The sequence below is a fragment of the Alligator sinensis genome, unplaced genomic scaffold (assembly GCF_000455745.1).
Source record: "Alligator sinensis unplaced genomic scaffold, ASM45574v1 scaffold717_1, whole genome shotgun sequence".
In the NCBI taxonomy this organism is placed as follows: Eukaryota; Metazoa; Chordata; order Crocodylia; family Alligatoridae; genus Alligator; species Alligator sinensis.
In genome coordinates this window covers 370083-387351 of record NW_005841961.1, presented here as the reverse complement: position 1 = coordinate 387351, position 17269 = coordinate 370083, and positions in this window count along the sequence as shown.

Here is a 17269-nt window from a genome sequence, read left to right as displayed (position 1 = left end):
TCAGAGGAGGCGGCATTTTGGAGACTGAAAAAATGCATTGTGTGATACATTTGCCAGACTTTACAAAACCCTTCCTGGTACAAATGGATGCTTCCAACCTAGCTATAGGGGCAGTGTTGTCCCAAAGGGACAAAGGGTAGGAGTGTCCTATAGTTACATAAGCTGCAAGCTGCACCTGAATGAGCAGGCTTATGCCAACAGGTTTAAGCAACACAGCAATGCAGATTTTTTTCTACAAGAAGGAAGACCTGAAGACCCTACAAGACTGTAAGCCTCAAAAAGGGAAAGGGAGGTGTGCAGTGGGATCCCTAACCCATTGCTAGATGGGGGGGGAAAGTGGTTGGAGTGCCTGGGCTTTCCCTCCCCCTTCCTTCTCACCCTCCTCTCATCCCCCTCTTGCTCCCACTCTCCTTTGTGGTCTGCCAACTCATTGCTGACATGTAGTGGGTGCACATGGCACTCACCCCACCCCGCCCCCGCTCCCACGGGCAGTCCCTGATCACTACTGACTGCTGCCAACACTGCCGGCAGCGTCTGTGGGGTACTCACCATGCTCCCCCCCCTCACCGCCTGCAGAAGCCCACTGCTTTTCACTGCCATGCCCCCACCGCTCCCACCACCTGCAGGAGCTCACTGTGCCCCCCACCCAGTCTCTGGGGGCATGTGACATTCATGGTTCGTCTCTTCCCTTTGTGGTGTTTTTGTGCCTATTTCTTTTGTTATCTAGCCCCTCCCCTCTACCTTCCCCGTATTATTTGTTTTCTTTTATTTCTGCTTTCTTGTGCTGCTTGAGTAAACTAACAGGCGGAGGAGCCTGAAACAAGAAGGCTGCCAGGTCCAGATGCAGGCAGTCTCTGATGGCCCAAGGCCAGAAGTAGAAGAGTCATGTGACCGGAGCATCCTATATAAGCTGAAGCCTCAGGCCTGAGAGACAGTGTGGCCTTAGGAACACAGGAGAAGGGAGCTCCCTATGAAAAGGCAAAGGGACTGAACTCCATGGCCTGGAAGAAGGGACTTAGAGTGGTACCTGGGATGAAGAGACCTGAGACTCTGCATTGGGAGCCAGATAATTTCCAGAACTTTTTCTATCTTTGTTTGTAGCTTGGAGAACACAGTCTCAGGGTGAGGCAGTCCCAGGTGAGGAGACCTTCAGGAGCTGGACACTTGTCTGGGCCAGGACTCTCCTGGGCTTGTGCCACTTTTACTCTATCTGTGCCCTGTAGCTCACAGCCCACTATTCATGGCTGCAAGCTTTGGAGCATACTCTCAGGCTCCAGGACCCATCGCCCCAAATCCTACCACCACCTTTCAGTCTCTGACAGGCTTTGCCCTTCCAGGCTAGGAACTTATTCCCCAGTCTCTATCTTCTTTCCTCTCAATCATGCTTGAAATTTAGGATGTTTCCCAAGCACCCCTTTCAGTGGACTCTGCCTTCCCTACAGGTGCAACTCAGACTACCAGGAACAAAAATCACCACAACCATGGGTGCCTGCTCAGCTTAAAACCAAAATGGCCAGCAGCCTTCCCTGTCTGTTTGTTCCATCAAGACATTCAGGCAAGAGTACAGAAAGGGAGAGCCAGAGGAGACGAGGGAAGCTAGTGGGAAGAAGCTCCTAAAGTCAGGTATGCTGGGCCAACCCCTGTGGGCAGCATACAACATCACTCTGATATTCCCGTGGATATCAGAGCCTGCTTGTACTTTGGGTGAAGAAAGGCGTGAATGACACCCTGAATAATGATGACTGATGACTAGACCATGCTATCCTTGGTGGTGTTGCATCACCGGGTTTTAAATACTTTGTTCACTTTGCCTACATTTCCTTATTAAGTTTCACTCTGGGCTTGGAGTTCCAATTGATTCAGTCTCTCAAAGCTACATACAGTCCAAATGGCCAAATTTTGCCTCAAATCCATGGGGAAATCAACCATGCATACTGAGGACTTCAATTTAAGATGACCCTAAACCAGAATGCCAGATCTGAAGCCCATAGTTTGCGGAAATTTGAACCCAACTCTGGAGCCAAATTTGATGCTTGAGACAGTCTCTAGTTTTGATGACAAGCTGTAAATCAATCCCGTTCGGGCGCCTGGGCTGGAAGGATACCTAAATGCTGCTGAGCATTTCAGAAATATCTATTTACAACTTCATAAAATTGGTAAAATAATCACCATAATGCAGACTATATTCAGCATTTGTTGTTCTTCCTGGAAAGAAATGTAAGCTTTGTTCTTATTGAATACCTATTAACTTGTTTGTGTAGCCTCTTGCATAATAATAATTACTAGTAAGAATTGTGAGATGGATTTTGCTATCCTATTCCCTGTGAAGCTGCTGTTGCACGACAGCCTCCCTGTTCCCAACAAATAATTTAAGAAGTTAAATTATTGGATTAGCCAGCTTGGCTTCTTTAAAAAACAATGCAGGCATTGATCATAATAAATAATAAAGCAATCTTCAAACACTTTCTGGTCTAATCTCTCTCTCTTTCCCCCCTCATTTTTCTAGCCGTTTATTCACTGTCTTATTCCTAAGCAATATATTCTTATTTGCTTAGTGTCAGCATTTTGTTACATGGTTTACACCATGATAAGAAGATCTTATCCAAAGGAGACTATAAGCTATAAGTCAATGTATAAATACTGGGGGATGAGAGACAACAAAAAACATTATGACTGAATGGTGGAGTTAAGTATGTAATATAATTTCCTGCTTTCCTTTACATTCCCTTTCCTTCAAGTCCACCTGTCAACATGCACATTTCAGTTTGTTGAATGAATTATTTTTCTGTTTTGCCCTGGTTTGTGTGTGCTGCATTCAGTATGAAAAATGATATTAGACTTATCCTTTCCTTTCTGCTGTTCTCCTATCTTAGCAGGACAATTCAGTACTGAGGTTGAAGCTACAACAATGGGATACTCTTTTGAAAATAAATTTTCTTTATTGAAATAAAGATGATGATAGGGTTTGGCTGAAACTGTACATTCATAAAGTCAAGGCTAGAAATTTAAACTAAAAGTAACTGGAGTCACAAAGCAGAAGAGCTTTCCAACAGTTTAGTTTCACATCTGCCTTTTGGCCCACAAACTTCAAACACATTACTTCTTTTCCCCCCGTCACTACCTGAAATCTTAGAAAATACTAAAGATAAAATCTGGAGAACTGGCATCAGTCTTCTCACTGCAGATGCTGAGGAGGAGACAAGGGTAACTTCATCCTTATGGCCTACTGATCCTAGACAGCAACTGATGACTTGTTCAATCGTTGGCATAAAGGATGATACATTTCTACATGAGGCAACATCCCCTGAAAGGGAAATCTAAACCTGATAGCTAAAACTCTGAAGAACAACTACAAAAACTATCTATGATCCTCCAATCAGGACTTATACACCAGAGTTTGGAAAACTGTCCTTTGCAGAATGAGCAGAAGGGGCTGAGCATCTGGGTTTTCATATATCTATGTCTTTTGGGATGAGTTTAAAACACAAACTTTGAACCTGAATTGCTCTGAATTGGTCTAATCTAATCCTAAAAAAAAAAATCTAATCTGGATACTGCTCCATTTTATATCTGGATGCTGGTTTTCAACATTCTCCTCAATCCAAGATTCTCTGAGACTTTATTAAATCATATTTTTATCTAGATATGTGAAACTTGGCCAGACCTACACATGAAATCTATATAACCAGATTAAAATACTCTTGCACAAAAATGCAAGACAGTGACTGGGGCAAGATTGGGTTGTGGTGACAAGTCTGTCACAAAGAAAATCAAACTGTGCTAATGGCTGCAACCCATTAGGTGTAGAGGAAGTGGAGCTTGCGGTACCCAATACCAGACCCATGTCATAAATTTATAACAGTCATGATAACAGTCCTCAACCTTCTACCACACCCGAGCCTAAAAAATAAAAGTGATGGTTAAAATTATTGACAGAGACCTGACACGCTCATTACATTTATATAACAAGAGTCCGAGAGCAAACTAGAAAGCCAAATGGCCTAGGAAGAAAACTACAAACTACATATACCTCTCAGTTGAGCTAAGTGTCACTAAAGGAAAGAAAAGCACTAAAATATCCACTTCAAAGCAAAGCCTGTAAGAGACGGAGGAGCCAAAGTGCACTAAAACCATGACTGTAAATATATCCTGGTTAACCCATTTCCCCTTTGATTAAGACATATTTCCCAAAGCAAACATCCAATATCTGTCTAAAGTTTTACAAATGTTTAAATAGTTATTATGCTAAACCAGTGCATTCTCCTGAAACTCACACCTATTGTATCCAATGGCCTCTGATCTTCACTATCTTCACTTACATTTTAACAGACCGGTTTTGGTCTAATAAAAAGTATCACATATATCCCAAGAACCTTGCAACATCTTCCCTTAATCAAGGCATATCTCTCAAAGCAGGCATCCAATGTATGTCTGAAGTTTCCTAAACATACAATTATTTATTAGGCCACTGTAAATTCTGCTCCAGTGTCAAAACAACTGACAAAAGGCAGTACTAACCAAAACCGCCATCCCATCTGATTCCAAACTGATCAAAAGCTTGCAAAAGCAAAACAAACGCATGGACAGGATACAATTGTATTTTGTTAATTCCATCCTTGCCTGCTTTGTTCAGACTTTCATTAACCAACTATCAAGAAGAGATGCTTTGAAGGTATACAATTAAAACTATAAAATGCAAAACAGAACTGCCAGCAAGGTGTGCAGTCCAGGGAAGATCAAGAAGCCATTCTGCACCCAGCTCACAAGTGAAGGACCCACGCTCTGTGAAAGCTGTAAAGACAAGAACCGCTTCCTGCCTGCTTGGGTAAAAATCTCCTGCAGCTAAAATAATTCGAGGATTGTAATAGTTCATTTACGGAATATTAAGAAAAAGTCTTTTTTCTGTCATATAATTTTGTAGCAGCATTAGAAATGGACCTACATGAAGAAATAGGAAGGGCTGCCCTGCAGAGGGACAGTGCAAAGAGATGAGTTTGTCCCAGTAGGGACACCGTTTGCCCTGAGGGCGAGTGAAACTGCTTTGGAGGTAGCCCTCTTGGAAGTGGGAAAGGTGATGTAACCCCAGCCGGGTTAGAATGAGAGACCTAAGCAAAAGCTGGGGAAGAGCCCTGGCCTTGGATTGGCTGAGAGGCTTGGTTAAAAGTGGGGAGCAGTTTTCCGGAAGAGAGAACAAAGGAGAAAGAGAGGGGGTGAGAGAGAGGCTGGAGACCAGGGAAAGGATCTCCCCATGGCCGCCACTCCAAGAGCCCCTGGCAGAGCCCTGCTGAAGTAGCAGCAGCAGGGAAGAGCCTGCACTCTGCCCACTCTCCCCCACTTCCCCTGGGAGCCCTGCCGGGCAGGGCAAGAGAGGAGCTACCTGTGAGAAGACTCCAAGCCTGGGAAGACCCTCCCTCCAGGGAAGACCCTGTGTGAGCACAGCAGGGGAGGGGGTCGCAGGGCGGGGGAGAGGCTGGAGACTGCCCTGGTTTTTCCCCTGTGTGAGAAGTAACCAGGGAGGGGCTGCATTTGCTGGGTGCTGTGAAGCTATGCTGAGCAACCTGCAGCCTAGACACTGCTCCCTGCTGAGCCAGGGCAGGGGTCTGGGCAGGAATAAGCTTTCTTGCAGGGACTGCAGAGCAGGAACCACTGCCTGCTGCGCCCAGACACTGGAGCTCGTGCGAGGGACTGCCCACAGGTCCTGTGCAGGGGCACAGACAGTCCTGCTCCCCAAGACCCTGCCAGGGGCAGTGCACACAGGGTCCTCAGTACACACTGGATGAGTTATAAATTGTGTAAATAAGTTCTTGATGGTTTATTATTTGGAGTATTAATGTATTTATGTATTGGTTCATTATTTATTATGGGTAATTTGCATACCTTCCCCTAGTGTAAAGTGTATCCAAGAAACATTAACCCTTAAGCCACCATTACCAGGTCATGCAGTGGAACATTTGTTCTATTATATTGGTTATATGTTACCTTGTAATTAAGTAAATCTTGTAAATAGTTTTATAATGGTCTGCAAGGTTGTTCAATTGTAAGGGGAGGCTCTCCGCTCAGGGACCCTGCAGCAGCTGCACAGGGAGCTGAGCAGGGCCACTGGCTACCAGGTATCCCGGTATCCCAGGATCCCACTATTCAGGTGAGGGCATGGGTAGTGTCTCACCCAGGGTTACAGTTTTATAGCTTGTTGGTAGTTATTAAAGCAAACCTTTCTGCTATTAATTAACTGAATGTTGTGTCAATTGTTAAAGTGCTAGGTTTAAAAATCCAGTTTGTTAGTGCAACAAGGTATATATCTATCATATTCTCAAATATTATCTGGTGTTCTGTGACAGAGGTTCTTTCAGATCTGGCCCGTGGACCTGTGTCATCTGGTCTGCAGGGCTCCCCAGTGGTCTGGAAATTTGGCAGCAGTGGAGGGGTGGCAGAATTAATTGCCACTTCCCTGATATCAAATTTTCAGACCCTTAGGCTAGGGACAGACATTACACACAAACCGGTTTAAGTGATCAGAAACTGGTTTAAAACTATAACAGAACAGATGTTCAGTGCACATAAACCAGTTTGAAAATGGCTGAAACTGGTTTGAGATAAACCTGGTTGAATGTAATATCAGACTTAACTGATTTGGGTCAAACCAGACACTTATGCAATGTCTGTCCCAGACTCCTTGCTGGTTTAAGTTAAAACAGACTCCCCCAGCATCTTGGCATGCTCTCTGGGTTGGGTGGGGCTCTGTGCTCCACAGCACGACTGGCCACTCCCCTGTGTTCCCTGGCTGGACTTCAGCAGAGACTGTAGGTGTCTGCCTGGCTTCCCCCTGCTCTCCCCCTCCCCTCCCCACTCCCTGCTAAGCAGGGATTTCCCATCCCCTCTGCCTTACACAGACACCTCTCAGCATTAGCTAGCAGACTACATGCTGGCTATGGTCCATGTTGTGGCAGATGGTACAAAGGCAGAATCAGCTGGTAATGTCCCTCTGTTGTTTTCTTAATGGGGTGATAAACACTGTTATCAATTCCCTGCTGGGTTGGTCAGGAGCGGGGAACCCCTCCCTAATCAGATCGTCTTGCCTGGACCTGGCCACACCCCCCTCAGCTCAGCCCTGCAGAAAGGAAGGGAGGGCTACTCTACTGCCCCCCACCCCCCGCTGGCTTTTAGCCTGAGCCACTGCAGGCATGTGCCTGCATTTCTGGGATGTCTGTGTGGTTACAAACTAATTCAGCCTAGCCAGGTTAGACTAACCTGCAAAGATTGAATCAATTCAGGCTCCAGCTTTTTGAATGTTTGTGCCTAGCCTTAGGGAGACCCACAGGTTAGATCATATGGCACTATGTCCCAGATCATGCCAGCATACAGCCAGATCTGGGCACACAGCTGGATTGGGCCAGCACAGGATCAGGGTAGTATGCAGGCAAATCCAGGAGCATAGGATTGGGCCCATGGACCAAACCCATGAGCCAACCTCATGCAGCATCTGGCCCAAAGACTGATCCTGTGCCACTCCTCTGGCCTGTTGGGCCAGAAGGTTGGGCACTGCTGTTCTGTGAAGTTTCTTATACATGGCTTTCAGAGAATCACCATTCAGTAAGTATTAGTATTCCTCAATACTCTGAAAGATTCAGATAGGCTTACTATTCTCTTGAGATTTATATCTCTGATCTGACAACCCAGATTATTCTAGAAAGTACTGCAAAAATATAGATAACATTGTGTACAAAATTACTAGCAACACCAACTAACAAATGCAGCTAAATAATATGCAGCTGTCACCCGTCCTGTATCGGAGCATTCAAAATACTGCTTTCTATTTTAAGTTCCTATCCCTTTTCTATGATGGACTGTCATCAGGATATAAAACACTTCACACAACAGATCTTAGACCAGTATCCTGCACTGCTTATGTGAATGGGACCCATATTAATTCAGTCCACTCGAGTTAGTTGTGTACGTTAAAAAGAGAAATTTTCTCAGCATGTTTGAAAAAGGGCCAATTTTTGAATGTGCACAGAGGCTTGGACAGGGCTAATGTAGGATACTGTGTATCATTACTGCTTGCATCCTATACCTGGCCTGAATACTGCATGTTAATGTTTCAGTGGGAGCATCAAAGCTACATAGTAGATTGTGCTTTAGCTACGATCTGTCAGTACAAAACAAGACATGTTTACATGATGCAAGCAACCCAGGATTTCAATGTCTTAATTCAGGAGGGCTCAATAATCCTTAATGAGAGATATGCACAAGATAACAATACATTCCTTGCTGTTAATCTTTTCTTAAATAAACTCCATTGTGTGGCATTTGGCATTGTTACAAACTAAATATTTTGTTTGATTCCTATGCCTGTGATACCCTGAAGAGATTTACAATCGAGGCTGAGGCATCACCATGCTGACAGAACACCTATCTATAAGCTCCACTTTTATATTAAATGGAGTTTACATTAAGACTTAGTTTTTTTAAGCTACTTTTTATAAATGTTTATAAATCTTTTATATCAAGATTTGCATATTGGTGATGGGGGGGGGGGGCGGGGGGGCAGTAACTTCTGTTTTTCCATCAGCTAAATCAATTTACACAGTCATTTGGAAAAACAAAACCAGGATGACATATCGCATTAGATTCTTCATCTTCCCTGGCTTTAGACTAGCATCCATCTTGCTTATTTGGTTTCAAGGTATCACCAGAATGTTTACACACACACTTTCCTATAAGCTAAGTGTCTCTTTTTGTCATTTACTCTCATAAATTGTGCTTACTATAGAAAAGGCTTTGTTTCTACAGAAATAATCAGCTGTCCTCTGCAGCCATGTGATTTCTGTCTAGGCTGAACTGCCATCACTTTTAACCCAGGCTATCTGGATTTCCTGCCTTGCTCTCTCCTCATGTTAGAATTCAGAGTAGATCTTCTCTGGGGATCTTCTCTATCAAGAATTGAATCCCTTCTCTGAATTTTCCTTTGGGACAATTGTTGTCTACTTCTCTAAGGCTAAAAACAGATGCTGTGTTTACCGCAGGACTAGTTGTGTCATGATGACGTCTCCTAGGGTTACCATATTTCCAGGTCCAAAAAAGAGGACACCTGTCACTGGGAGAGAGGGGTGGGGGGCAGATGGGGGAATATGATGGAGTACCCTGTCCCCCACCCCTTGCTGGTGCCCCTCACTCCCAACCTGCAGGCCCCTGGTGCTGCCGGTGTCCTGCACACCTAACCCACAGTCACCCGTCCCATCCCCCATGCCCCTCACTCTTGATCCGCAGCCCCCTGCCCCACTCCCAGCCCCGGCAGTGCCCTTCACTCCCTACCCACATCCCCTGCGCCCCTCCCAGCCCTTATGATGGCCCTCACTCCCAACCCGAAGCCCCTTGCCCCCCAGCCCTGCCAGTACCCCTCACTCCTGACCTACAGCCCCCTGCCCTGCCCCCCAGCCCTGCTGGTGCCCCTCAGTCCCGACCCACAGTCCCTGCCGCCCCACCGCTGCTGGTGTCCCACACTCTGGACCCACAGCCTCTCCCCCCACCACTGCAGTCCTACTGGTGCCTCTCACTCCTGACCTGCAGACCCTTGCCCCCCCCAGCCCTGCTGCCCAAGCAACTCCCACATTGCACATGCGCCCACTTGCACTCTCTCTCTCTCACATACACAGTCTCACTCACTCACTCTACCTGACTTGCTGTAGTCCGCACAGGGAGCACATGACTTCTGACAGTCAATCACGTTGCCCACTACTTCCAGCCCCAAGCAGCCAGCCCAGGACAGCAGAAAACCCATTTGCTCTTATTTTAAAAACCCACCCAGACACAGCACAGGGAACCAAAAAAGAGGACATGTCTGGGAAAACCCGGATGTAGAACTGAGAAGTTGTGGGACTGGTATGCCCACACATCACCCTTTCAATTGAATTTGAAGAGTGGCTGAATGTACTCTGGCAGCAGGTGGCCAGAGAGAACACACATCCTCTTGTGCCTTGCACTGGTCAAGTGTCTGTAGGTTACCCTGACTTGTTCCAACAGGGACCCAGCGCTGAGCGAAGGACTCACTGGGTTTTCAAATTATATAGTTTGCACAGACTGACTAAGCGGCAGACCTGATGATTTAAAAGTAATTTGTCTTCCCCTTTCCTCACTCAGCAGCTTGTAATGCATTCCTTGCAATAAAATGACTTTATCTATCCCCAGTGAGTTGTCTGCATGACAGTGAAAGCCATCACTTCTACTTTTTCACAGTGGGAGCAGAGTGAAAAGTAGAAGGCACTGGCAAAGGAGGTAGTGCATCGAAGTAGCAGGGCCCTCATTTTGTTTTTCTGGTATGCCCGCACTCTGGGACCTTCCAAGGGAGACATTGTGGTTTTTTCGGCACTCCGGCCAAAAAATATTGTCTACCCCTGTGTTACAGGTTTAAGCCAGTTTCTGATCACTTAAACCAGTTTATGTGTAATGTCTGTCCCTAGCCTAGGATGCTCAGATGTTCTTGAGGAGGGATCCCAGGAGCAGACCATAGTCAATGTAGATTAATCCCCAGTTAACCAAGAACCTCCTGCTAAGTAAGCAATTCTACCAGATATCCTGGGAGAATTCTTTGGGCCCTGTTTAGAGCAAGTGGGCCTAGAGATACAGAAGCATAGGACAGGAAACAACAAGTCTGCCTCATAAGGAGTGCCTGCCATGGTAGGAATATAAGACGGGTTGGAGCCACCTCAGTTTTGAGTACAGTCCTCCAGTTTTATAACCACATACCGTGCTCCTGCTCCAGAAGTGTTTGTACATATTAAGAGATTGCATAGCATTTATGGCATGCCTAATGTCTCAGAGCATTAACCTCAGAGTTCAATACCCTCTAAGATTTCATACAGGCCCAAGAGGCCATCCACATATTCTGTAAATAACAAAAAGCATAAACAGCTGGCCCAGAGTTAGGATGAGCTCATCAGCTAGTATGACTGAATTACAGTGAGAATCTTGTAGACGTAAAATAATCTAAAATTACTTCCGTTTTAGGGGCCTGAAAGAAAGACAGGCCAATTCCTTAAAAGATTTTACTCTATATTGTTTTAGGAAACCTAGGATATACCTCTAACAGCCCTATTACCAGTGAGCAGGGACAAGAATCTGTAGGGAGTAGCATGCAAAGTTCATAATGCAATGTGAACCACCAGAGGCAGGCTTGCTTGTTTCCAGCTGTCTCAGATGAGAACATACGCTGTAGTGTTGACATACCCAGAGTCAGATGGTCCTTGACATTTCAAAGAAATGTTCATGTTAAAGGAAGGTCACCGTGTGCAGTGAGAGGAAAGATTACCCCAGCCATGACTCAGTTCACATCCTTATCCCTCTGAGATCAGGTTCAGACATCTCCAATTAGGATACAAAATACTTTGTTCAGGCAAAAAAAATAAAATAAAATCTATAGTATTTAAAGATTATGGCCCATTTTCTCTTCTTTATATCACTATAAAGTCTGCATAATTCTTTTGTAATTTGTGTAAAGCTGATGTAAGGAAGATGAGATTAAAGTTGAGTAGAATGATACAGGTGTGATGTGTGTATAAGTGAGAGGTGTGGTGGATTCAAGATTGGTAAAACTGATGCAGTCTGGTCAAAAATCTCCTCAGCAAACCAAAGGTCCACTCCCTCTTGTTGGATGGTCATGGGACTCCTGACTCTCATTGCTCTGACAGAGCTACCAAGGCTATTTCCCTGCTGTGAGTTTACTCCCAACATCAACCTATCTACACACCAACATCAAAGCTCCATGGTCCACCAGCCCTCTCAGCCCAGAGCCTGATTCTAAGAATTCTGTCTTGCCCCACTTCTGACTAACAGCACATTAAGGTATGTGGCATTACTCTGACTTCACCATGCCACTCTGGATTTATGGTATCTATCCTACAGCAGCAGTATGAGGTGTAAAGCAATGTAGACTTTGGTATCTGTCTCTGATTGGACAAGGAAATGTCAGTGTTAGGGGAAATCTACCCTTGTACAATGAGGCAAAAAGGAATTGAGTGAAGAGAATAGGATATAAAATTGCCTGAATTTTAACATTATGGCATATAAAGATATACTTTGAAGAAGGAGGAGTGCACAGATCCTGCTTTCCCTCACCAAAGTTATATGAATAGAAGTTTTTTTTTTTCTCATGATAGGAAAACCATGACCCCACAAACAATGTTGGCCTGCAATTTAACTCTCCCTTGGGATCTTTCTGCCTGCATGAGACACAGCATAAAATGGAACCAGCAGCTGAACAGTTCCACGTTGGCTGTACAAAGGTAGCACAAGGACAAGTCTCTAATGACCCTCTTAGGGAAGAAGCTCCCAAAGAGCAATATGGCATCAATACACTCCACATCTAATTACTAGGGCTATACCCTGGTTTAGACCAAAGTTGGACTAGTTCAGCTCATGCAGACAGGGTGTTGATTTACTTCCATTATTGATAAGTTGAATCATGGCACTGACATCACAGTAAATGTGATTTGTTTCATAGAAATTATTTGTGCATCATTTTAAATATCATTGTTTCCTCCTTTCACATTTCCAGCCTCTCCTGGGTGAGAAGAGTGGAGGTTAATTATAAACACTGGGGCTAGGGACTGAAATTACACACAAACCAGTATAAGTGATCAGAAACCAACTCAAATCTGTAACACAATAGAAGTTCAGAGCACATAAACTGCTTTCAAAATGGCCAAAACTGGTTTAAGATAAACCTGGATGGATATAGTATCAAACTTAACTGATTTAATTTAAATTGGTGTATGGAACTTCTGTCCCAAATCCCCTCCAGATTCAAGTTAACTCATAGTTGCCCAGCATCAGAGGATCCTTTGTACTTCCCCCACAAACCTCTCTTCTCAGGGTGGGCAGGCTAGCCTTGGCTCAAGCTGTCTGCTCCAGCCAAGCAGGGAGGTGTGTTCCAGTGCCCCCCAGCATCTGGCCTGAGCCACTGCAAGCATGTGTCTGCATTTCTGGAATCAAAAAAGTGAAGGTCTGTTCACTTGCTTATCGGCTCAATCTACTCAGTTTAGACTAACCTGTAAAGATTTAATCAATTCAGCATTGGGATTTTTGACTGTCGGTAATTAGTCTGGGAGAGCTTAATTTTCTGTTTTGGGAGTGAAGGATATAGCAGAATGTGTCTGGTTTCAGCAACAAACTTGTCACTGAAAGTTCAGTTCAGATGGATATATAGAGAAAGGTTATCTTTATTTTGCCTTTCAGCCTTTTCAACAGAAACCACCTTGGACAATAATGGGTTAATCCTTTCTGTTGTTGTTTTGTATTGCCCTCTGCTTCTGCATTTGGCCTTTAAATGCAGGAAATACAACCTGTTTCCTTGCGCATGTCACCTAAGGAATATATTTCAGATATAATAATTATTAGTGTCTCATACAATCATATGGAATAATTTCACTGATAAAACCTTCTGACAGTTACCAGGCAGAAGGCAGGATAGGGTGGCACTTTAAAGACTATCTTGTTCAAAAAAGATAGCACGCACTTCCATAAGCTATAGCCCAACTCATCAGATACTACAAAAACACATACCTGTCTGGATGAGTTAGTCTGTAAGGTGCCTTCTGCCTAATATCAGACTAACATGGCTAACTACCTCGCTCTACAACTACCAAGAAAATCTTTCCTATGCTGTAAAGGTAAAAAGAGTACATCTGTGGAATTAAAATCAGCACATGGTTGAAGAAGGTAAGGAAATATTTAATCAAACATGAATGTATCCTAAATGCCTGCTCAAACTTCCTCCTGGGGTTCGTCCCTCAATGCTTTCTAATCTGCTTAATCTTCTCCCTATATGCAGTTCACTGATCAATTTACATCTCCCAGTGCCCTCCTCCCAGAGTTTAACTGCTGTGTTGTACCTATGCACATTAGATTTCACAAGATGCCAAAGGCATTCTCTGATCCATGGGTATGATTTTGCCTCTGCTTACTCCAATTTTATATCTATTGGGTTAAATCTCAACTTCACTGAGGGCAGCAGCAAGATGCTCATTAACTTAAACAAGCTCAGGTTTTCACCTTCTAACTTGAATATAATTACTCCTCATTGACACTGCTGTGCTGGATACTAAATTTCAGGTCCAATGGGTTTTGGTAGGTATCAACCCAGTGTTATGGGATAATATATAATAAACATACATGCACACATTGACCAAAATATGGAACATAAAATATGCTTTTATTTCAATCTTCCATACTCCACATTTGCTAGTATCGCTACTAAAATGCTATGGATACTATCTACTACCCTTAATTGGTCTATTTCCCAGGCCCCTTTCCCCCTTTTTTTAAGAGAGAGGCACTATGTTACTAGAGTAACTGAAATGGGCTGATATTCATTGGTGCAAGAAAATTAGCACTGCCTGTTTTCCAAATTCTTCAGGAAAATTCTTCACCTCCCTTTTCTGGATTTTAATGATAGTCCACCATGCTTTTTGTAAGGGAAATACCAGGTCAGCCACAACCAAAACATTTCTGGATTTAAACAAAAGACATATAGAGGATACGTCTAGAATTCTATTTTGTACAAAATGTTATCTCTGGTCTAAGATAATTTATGGCAAATCCTGCATCGCTAAACTCAGTGTGATCTGGCTGTAGAATTCAGTGAAGGTAGGAGGAGAATAGTTCTTATCCTTGTAGTTTTGCTGCCATCTTCTGGTCAATGTGTAACAATATCAATGTGTATAAATAATCTGGTTAAAGGACAAAAAACTTCTATCTGTCTCTTCTTCCTTGTCCCACCCTTTTTTGATTCAGCCATTACACTTTGGGCTACACACCGTTTTATTATATTGCATGCATGTTAGCATCCTGTTTTCATTGTTGTGCTTTTGCCTAGTTGGACTTGGTATTGCTATTTTACAACTTCTCCTAAAAAGCACATCTCATTGTTAGGATATAATTAATCATTAGCTGTGCAACTATTTCTAATGGAACAAATTATCTTGGATCTTGTAACCTGGAACATGTAACAAATTCTAGTTTTTGGCAACAATGTCTTCAGTTGATTTATTATAGTAGATCTATATATAAACAAGTAGCTACATTTCAGAATTCATAGGGGGAAAAGAAATCAGAGTTTTTGCAAGGAGGTCTGTAGCCTCATAGTTTGACAAGAGGAAATCTGACCTGCAAGGCCTTAGCTTTAAGTAGTTTATCAAATTAAATTTTGGTTTGTAAATGTAGGCATCGTGGATCTAATTTTGCAGGTCTTACTATTGCCACATCCTTGTGATGTCAATGGGTTTGCTTTTATTGAGATCTGGAGAAGAATGTACTACATTGAAAAACTTTTCTAAGTCTATCCCAAATATTCAGTTGGTCCAATTAAACATATCACCCACAACACGTCTTGCCTCTCACTTATTTTGCGACCATCACAGCTACAATATCACACCAACATTACCAAAACACTGAGCTTAATGCTTTTCAAGATATCCTTAATTCTTCCATACTGTCATTTTGCTTTTGATTTCTCCTTCCTTAGTGCCTCACTTAGAATTTACCTTTATGAAACATTTCAGTGGAATTCAGAACATTTCTTTACTTTCTCAATATTCTTTAATTTCTTCAGTTTCATAGGACAGGAGGAAAACAGTGCCACTCTCTTAAAAAAGGGGGAAATAGACCAATTAAAGTAATTTTGAATCCTGGAAAGATACTATAAATAATTATTACATAATCCATTTTTTAGCACATAGAGAATAAAAATAAACACTATGGCCAGGATTAGAATTGAAACTGATCTTGATTATCTGGAGAGAGGGTCTGAAATCAATAGGACAAATTCAATAAAGGTTAAAATTCATGAGATACCAAATGTATAAATGTGAAATGAGAGTAGCAGGCTAGGCAGCAATACAGAAGAAAGGGATGATGTGGTACAAGTGGATCACAAACTAAACTTGAATCAGCAGCATGATGGGATTGCAAAGGTCAGTCTCTCTCATCTTGGGCTATGTAGCAGGGCACTAAGGTGCCTGCTACTTGGAGAGCTGGGATAACTCTCCAGGTGTTGGTTGCTGGGGCAACTAGGGGGAGCCAGTGACCCACACCTGCTAGCAGTCAGCTGACCAGAAGGGGCAGGGCCGGGCTCCCATTTAAACTGTGGGCAGGTCCCCCCCCGGGCGGACCGAGGGGGGGGGGGGGGGGGGGTAGGAACCCTGCTGGAATGAGTAATGCATAGAGACCAAACTGCAGGTATGGCTCGAGACTGGGGACAGATGAAGCAACTCTGGTGTGGCGAGAAGAAGGTTGGAGCTAGATGGCTTAGATTTATGTTACAGCCCAGGGGCTTCTGTTATGTTTGTTGTTGTGACCGGCGGTTTGGGTGAGGCTAAGAGGGGATGGAGGAGGCCTCATAGGGGACCTGCAGCAGCGTGGGAATCCCAGCCCCAGAGAGAGGGGCAGCGTTCGAGAAGCCCCCAGAAAGGGGGCAGTGATTGCCGAGTGCCAGAGTGGGCGCAGAGCGAGACGGGGCCGCGGAGAGCCGAGCGCCAGAGAGGGCGCAGAGCGAGACCGAACAACGTCAGTTACATCTGAGAGGACTGGGTCGTGGTATAGGGGTGGTAGGAGCCACACATAGCCCATAAGGCTGGGGTGCACCGAAACACCCCTTACAGAAGGGGACTAGTAATAACAGGAGAACCGTGGACAAGAGGACGAAAGGCCTCCCTATAAAATATATATGACATCAAAGTCGTGGTGGATGAGAATTGAGGGTGCTTGTAGGCAGCTTGGCATGGTAAAGGAGGCAGCAAGGGAGAGCACAGCAATCCTGCCCGCCCTCCTGTTACAGGCTATATTAGCAGGGGTGCTATATACAAAATATAAGCAGAAATTATTCTGCTTTGCTAGGCATTGGTGAAGACTCCACTGATCCATTTTCTTCAGTTTAGGGTAACACCTTTAAGAAAACTGTAGACAAACTGAAGGGAGTCCAGAAGACAGCAACAATAATTAAGAGTTTTAGAAAAATATGGCCAACGATGAAAGGTTGAAGGACTGGGTTTAGTTAGTTTAGAAAGAGAACACTAATAGGGAGATAAGAACAGAGTTCCAGTATATAAAAGGCTGTTAAAAGAGGACAATAACCAATTGTTCCCTATGTCCTTAGACAGGGTTCGAATTATACTCTTACTCTTAAGGGGGGGTCGGGGTCTGTGGCGGTGGCAGATGGAAGCCGGAAAGAACCACCGACACCAGAGATGGTCTAAATCAGAGTTTCTCAACCTGTGGG